Raw genomic sequence first — 8,217 nt, forward strand, 5'->3', positions numbered from 1 at the left:
TGGTCTGCATATTCTTCCTTACTCTTCGAATAGATCAAAATATCATCTATGAATACAAAAAAATAATCTAGAAACAATTTAAAATCCCTATTTATCAAACTCATAAAGGTTGCAGGTGCATTGGTCAATCCAAACGATATTACCAATAACTCATAGTGCCCATACTGAGTTTTGAATGTTATTTTAGGTACATCCTCAGACCTAATATTTAGGTGATAGTAACCATACCTTAGATCAATTTTAGAAAATACTAATGCACCTTGTAACTGGTCAAAACGATCATTTATACAAGGAAACGGGTACTTATATCGGATTGTGACTCTATTCAACTATCGATGGTCTGTGCATATTCTTATGATACCATCCTTCTTCTTAAGTAACAAGACCAGAGCACCCTATGAGAAAGCAATAGGATGAATATAACCTTTATCAAGGAGTTTTTGTATTTGACCCTTAAGCTCCCTTAATTCTACCGGAGCCATACGATAAGGAAGAGTTGAGATTGGGCGAATGCACGGCTCCAAATCAATACAAAAATCTTTATACTTATCCGGAAGCAAACCAGATAAATTAGTAGGAAACACCTCACTAAACTCAGACACTACAAGAATAGACTCAATAGAGGGGGATTCAGCTTCATCATGCCCTATATGATCCAAGTATGCTAAATAGCCCTGCCTCACCAGTTTTCTAGCTCAGATGAAAGATATCATCCTTCTAGCTTATACACCTCTTCTCACTCTAACCTTTCAATACTCGAAATCTCCAAAGTCACAATCTTAGCATTATAGTTAAGTAGAATAAAATAAGGAGACAACCGAGTCATGTCTAAGATCATATTAAAATTATTCATATCTAAGATTACCAAATTGGCCCAAGTTTGAAAACACATAAACATAACAGAGAAAGCACGATTGATATAGGTAACTACAACAGCCTCTCCACCTAGGTTAGACATATGGATAGGAGGATCAAGAATATCACAAATCGCATCAAAGCCCAAGGCAAACTGTATTGATACATAACAGTAAGTAGAACTCCAATCAAACAAGACAATAGTCATTCGGTCATAGAGAAGAATAGTACATATGATTACTGCATCAGACGCCTCAGCCTCTGTCCTATTTGAAAAAGCATAAAATTGTGCCTTGTCATCCTCAAGGGTTACCTCTCTTCCTAGATGCACTACTCCTCTACCTACATTACCATTCCCACAGCCTCCACGGCCTCTCTAATTTACTCTTCGCCCATCTTATGGACGTCCTCTGCCATTATTATCTCTGTATATCGGTACCACGACTCTGATATTTGCTGTTGTACAGGATCAATCATGTGGGTTTAGGAAAAATTTCTCCTCATGTGCCCCGGTTCCCTATAATTATAATAACTGCGATCAAGAGATGGCCTAATGCCTAATGCAAAAAAAGCTCCTTGACCATCTTGAGTAGGATTCGGCTCTGGAGTCCCTGAGTAACCACCCGTAGAAGCGGTCATGATTGACTGAATTAGTCGGGTTGCAAATGTCGGCCTACCTGAACCTTTGGAGTAAGAATTATTAAAGTTACTTATATTATTGGGCTTATTAGCCAATGCCTTGGCCTACCCATTCCGTCGAACTTCTTCTACCATCTTCATAAAGTATGTTACTTCATTAAAGTTTCTACCTACAGAGGTCATGTGAACAGACAATACCTGTAACTCGAGATTCATTCCCTTGAAGAATAAGGATCCTCTCCTCATCTGTAGCCACCAACTGTGTAGCGTATCTGGACAAGGTATGAAAGTTAGCCTCATAAGAAGCTACAGTTATGTCACCTAGCTTGAGAGTCAAAAACTCATTTTTCTTGCAATCTCTCAGAGTCCTGGGAATATACTTCTCCAAAAACAGGGCATGAAACTATACCTGGGTGAGTGGAGGTAAATCTGATGATCGACATTCCACAAAGGTTCTTCACCACTGCTTAGCCTCTCCTTGAAGTTGGAATATCACAAACTCAACCTCATGCTGGTGTACTATGCCCACTTGTGAAGTCTCTCATAGCAGAATTTTGTGGATCTACTAGACTAAGCCTACAAGGGCTCTTATGGAGATACATAGTTAATGAGATAAGTAGTTCCTACTAGGATTCCCTTACCGAATCCTATCTCAATGCCTTATTCGGTGCTAAGTCAATCCCATGAAATATATTAATACTTTAAAATAGTCATAGCATATAACTTGAAAATTCAAAATATCACATTCAGTAGAATAACTCATTAAAACTTTTATTGATTCAAATATGTGAGAATTGTCCTTAGTGCTTATCACATAAAGAATACTTCATTCATATTATTTCATCATTATTTCATTTCATAAGACTCTCTTTTTATCATAGACATTGCTTTCATAAACATTTATTTGGAGTCACAAGCTTTCAAGTCAAATTTCATTGAAAATATAGTAAAACCAGGTGGGTTCTATTCAATTCAACGCTTAAACATGCTTTTCAATAGAACCATGCATAAACATTATCCATTGAGTCAATTCAAAAAATACTTCAAATAACCCACCATTCATTTTAAAGACCCATAATAGCTTGAGATAGCAAATTCCTTGAAATTCAATAATTCATGCAACTGAGTAGTAATATAAGCTTACTTGAACATATTATCTATAGTTTGAACCATAATCTAGCAATTTGAGAAAGATTGGACAAGATCCATTTGAAAATCCATAAACCCAATATAGGAAATTAGGGCATTCATAGGTAGAAATAAATTTCATGCAATTTGAGTCAATAACCACAAATTTAATCATGTTCCATGCTAATAAGAAAAAATTAGAAGTACCCATAAAGAATTAATAGTTGAATAAAAAAGAATTAGTTGGAAAGGGTTTTGGGACTCCATGGGTGGAAGAACCCTTAGATGAAGAAACCCACATACCTTAGAAAAAAACTTAAAGAAGAATTGGAGAATTCTTGATGGACTTGAATAAATCTTAATGTTAGGTCTTCAATGGGGAGCTTGAATCCTTAGCTTGAGAAGAAACCTTGTAGGAGGTGATTTGGGGGAAAGGAGAAGCGAATTCTACGGTTCTAGGTAGTGAAAAGGGTGGAATATAATCCCACAAATCATCAAAACCGGCCTACACATGTTTAGGGAAATGTCCAACTTACCCTTTCTTATAACTCAAAATTTTTGCAGAAATTTGAACTAGCCGAGAACAAGTCCACAACGCGGAGATGCTGTTATGATCCTTACCCTCTGTGATTGGCACCCACTCTAACGCTCTGGTAGGAGAACCATTATAAACAGCCCAACAACAATAATTTCAAAGTATACACAAGCATAAAGATGCAGGAGCAGGTTTAAATCTAAATAAATGCTGAGTTCTCATAAACTCAGAAACCAACTAGTTATCAACCTAAAATATGCGGAAGTAACACATCCTAAGAACTAAAAGTCGCCTGTACCAAAAATCTAACTACATGTCAACATAAGAAGGAGAAAACACTCTAAAAAAGAAGTCATAATACTAAACAATTGTCTGAATATTGGAGTCTAAGACGAAGGACATAGACAATGAGAAAGCCCACGGCAACATGATAGAATAGCTCACCCTTGGTCTTTGAACAAGCTTCTACTCTTCTAAACGAGATCTTTCTATAGCCGGCTGAATATGTCCTGTACTCAACAAAAGGCATAGAAAGAGTAGTATCAGTAGACAAAACAACAATGTACTAGTAAGATCACGCGATTAGCCAGTAAGCGGATCATAGACGAGTAAATTCAATATAATAGGTATATACATATACAAAATAAGTTAAGTAATCTCAAGTTCAACCATATTCAGCAATATTACAACTCAATATCTTTCACATGCTAGAATTTCACACCAAAGACCTCTCAAGGGACCTTCAAACAATCAACTCTAAGTTGGAACGTGACATTCAGTTCAAATATATGTCAGAACGTAACACCCGATCCAAATATGTGTTGGAATGTGACACCCAATCCTATTTATGTGTCGGAACATGACACCTGATTCAAATATACCACAATCACAAACACATTTAGTATTTATAACATTATATCACCAAAAATAGGCTCATCACAAAACAGGCCAGCAAATGATCATTTCACACATAATCTATCATACTTCCCTACTCATATACACATATGCATATCATGAAGTAATTTAACAAGCATATGAAACACATATGGGAAACTAAACCATCACCTACCTCAAATTCAAGCTTCAACAACTTTACAATGCTTTTCTGAGTTCGTTCTTTTCATTCTTGGTCTAGAAAACAGTAAATACACATAAAAGATCAACACAATGGCCTAACTATTATGAAATATAACACAATTCACACTCCAGGCCAAACGCATGATTCTAACCCCACCCTAGGGCTATTTTTCACCATTAGTTTTCAGTTTAAACCCTCCCCCAATGATTATCAACCATAGTTTCTAGGTTCTAGGAATCAAAAAATGACTTTAGGGAATATAATCCTTACCTTAAGCGTGGAAATCCATGGGAAATTGATAAAAATCGCCTAGTTGCCTCCTGAAGTCTTAGGAACTATTTTTGCAGAAAAAGGTCATCCTGGATTTTTCTCTGACTTAAGTCACGTCTGCCCTGCTCTGGTGGGACCATCTCGCTCTTGCTGGTTGCACGGAAACAGAGAGCTCAAATTTTGAGCTCCAAGCCCCTATTTCACGATATACCATCTTCCTAAGAAGTGTTAAAATATACCCTTAATGCTAAATTCAATTTCAGGAGTTTTACTCGTCTAAATACAATTTTGCGAAGCCTATCCAATCAAATTAGAGATTTGACCTCCCATTATTCACATAATCACTCTAGACTTCATCTGAGTCAGAATTCGTTCAAGTCTGACCTAGGCTAAGTTTTTCTGAAGTTACTACCCGAAGTTTTCTGGCTCAAAATTCTTTTCCATTGGCCTATTCCTAACGAAGGGGACAGGTCGTTACGAATATTCCCCCGTAGTTCAGGTTTTTTTTTTGCGAAGTTCATTTGGCCCAAATTGAGCTCAACTTGAGCTCAAAAAAATTAACACTAGCTGGGAATAGGTCCCGGTGCGCCTTGTCGCGGACTCTCCTATTTTGCACATTTCTTAAAAAAATTTATTTTGCGGAATACGAGTTCAAAAATTCCTCTGAAGCTATCTTTCCTCTATTTCACCTTATTATAGGACCATTAAAACATGCGGAATCTTACAATTACTTCCTTGTTTTATGCGAAAGGCAAAAGTCTCTAGCTCGTTGATTAGGAAGAGCTTTTTTTCTTTTCCTTAGATTGAATTGTCTTTTGTTAGATTTAATTTGTAAAGAGCTAGTTAAAGAAAGTTGTCATGTGTTAGAAGTTAAGAAGCAAGCTAGGGACTTTTTGATCTTTTTGCTAAAGATCTGTTAAAGAACTAATTAGTTAGTTAATTAGTTGAGGTGGTTGTAACTGATTGGTTGACTGGTTGTTAAATGATGATTGAGTGTATAAGTATGTGAAAAATACACTGATGATGATGATGTGTGGAATATAGAAAAAATGTGAAGATATTTTCTTCTCTTCCTCTTCTTCTCTCTCTTCTCTCTTCTTCGTTGTTTCTTCAGTATTTTTCTTTGTATGTTTTCTCTGTTCCTTACTCTCACAAGGAGATTCTAAGCTTACTGAAGCTCAGTATCAATTTGTTCACCATGCGTACAAAAGACCTTTGTAACCCCATTAATCTTCTTCTTGCAACAGCTCCGACAATGTAACTTACCTATAAAAATACCTTCTTCCTCTCTTTTTTTTAGTCTTTTTGTGGGCAATTGTTTTAACTTGGGCAATCTTCAAACTTTTTCACCATGAATGCATGTGTTTAGAAGTGACTAGAATCTTAAATAGCGATTGATCACAACGATTTGCGGGCATTACTTTTGGGCTGAAAAATCGCATGAATCTTACAATTAATGGGCATCGACTCCTATTTTCTTTGTTTTACCTATCACCGTCTAGTATACTAATATTAACTGATAAAATTATAGACTTTGTATTTTTATTTTTTTTTATATTTAAAAAAGAGTATATAAAATTATGATAAATTTAGCACGTGGAATTTTTAGAAGTGAAAAGTCCAATCTTTTAATAAAAATTCATAGACTAAGGAAAAATAGTCAACAACTGCGTGAACGAAAAGGGTCGTTGGGGATCCGCAGCCTTTATCCTCATTGGTCGTTTGCTGAAACCGTAAAAGTGATAAAGAAATAATCAATCTCAAGATTAATTATATGATAAGTTTATTTTATATTTAATTAAAATAACAATAATAATAATATATTTCGTGAAATTTCACAAAATAGATCTGAGGTGGATAGAGTATAGGCAGACTTTAACACTATTTCGTGGAGGTAGAAAAATTATTTTTGATTTTTTTTTGAATAAAGTGTATCAAATCCAAATAAAAGAAGAAGAAAATACAAAGAAAGCATAACAATTAAAAGGAAAAAAAGTGTAAAGTCAACATGCGAAATAACAACAACCAAATAATATGATAATCAAAATACAAATGACACTAAATCTCTGTAAGACACGACAACTCTTTATTACTATAAGTTTTCTATCCTAATACGTTAATTCCTATCTAAAATAATGTACTCATTAATAAAATTAGGAAATACCTTATTTCAGATTTATCTCAACATGTCATGATGACGTGGAATGGGCCGCAAGAGTCATATTTGGTGGCTCATTTTTTCTTTTCTTTCTAGACCCTTAAGTTTGGTGGCTTTTCCCTTTGGAGCGAAATTCAATATTAATCTCAAACCCGGTTCATATCCACATGTCCAAATTCCACAAAATTTATATCCTATTATATCATGGGGTCATTTGATTGGATGTATTAGAAAATAAATATTTTTTTTATTTTAATTTATATGAATTAATTTGATTTGATATAAAAAAAAATAATTAAAATTTGTGGTCTAAAATAAATCATAAAAATTTATATAATTATAACTTATTTCATTAAGAAAAAAATAAATATTTAAAGTTAAATTGTTACTAAATATAAAAATATATTATTTTTTTTAGATTGATTAAAAAAAGTGAACCATATAAATTAGAATAGAAAGAATACATTCATAATGCATTAACTTTATATATAATTGATATCTTATTTGATATACTTTCTCAATTTATGTATAATTAATGCAGGCTTTAATGTTTCAACATATGTCATGATTTAATCATGCAATATTGATTGACATTTATGATAGTATACTACACAAAAAAGTGTCACTTTAGTAAAAACTAAATTTTTCAAAATAATTATCGCTTTAGAAATTGAAGACAAAAAATATTTTTTTTATTTCAAAATAACTGAATTGATGGATTATTTTTTATAGTTCAAAATTAAGTGAATTGTTCAAAGTTAAAAGAATTGTTGAATTTTTTTTATTTTTGTCCCTCATTTATATTTTTTAGGTGATAATTTTAAGAGAGTTTATTGTTCGTATTCATGTTTTTACTTCAAATTATTTATATTTTCAAAAATAGTATGAGAATAACTAAAAGAAAAAAGTGAAGAACGATGTTCAATTTATGTCCTAGATTTTTTTCTTAATGAATATACATTGCCTCAATAATTCACTTATTTTGAAATATAGAGGATAATAAGTAATTATTTTAAATTATATTCATATTAAATATATTAAAGCATTGCTTCTTAATAGTACTCAATTATTTTAAAAAAATTCTAATAAATAAAAATGATTTAATAAACTGTCTTATATTTTTTTTAGTAGGCGTAAAATAAGCTAAAACAATATTTATTTTGAAACCGTAGAAATATAAAAATGCGCAGTCAATCTTTTGCCCTCGTGATACTTAAATATTTTATTTATTTCAAATTGTTTGTTCCATAGGAAGCCAAAAGGCTTGACTAAGTCATAGTCAAATTTCAGAGCTGAGTTAGAAGCACTGGAAGGTCGTTTTAGCTCTGTTTAATTTGAATCACCATTGTATAAAAGTCATCATTAAAAAAGAAAAACATGAGAAAGCCTGATTATTCTGAAAAAGAATAATCTAAATTTTAAATTATTTTTCATCCATTAGTTTGTTATTCACGCCTTTCAAAATTAACTATTAGTTTAACTTCTCTTTAAAAATATATTCAAAATAATTATCACTTAAAGAATTTAAAACAACTTATTACAAGTTTGAACTTT

The sequence above is a fragment of the Solanum dulcamara genome, chromosome 12 (assembly GCF_947179165.1).
Source record: "Solanum dulcamara chromosome 12, daSolDulc1.2, whole genome shotgun sequence".
NCBI lineage: Eukaryota > Viridiplantae > Streptophyta > Magnoliopsida > Solanales > Solanaceae > Solanum > Solanum dulcamara.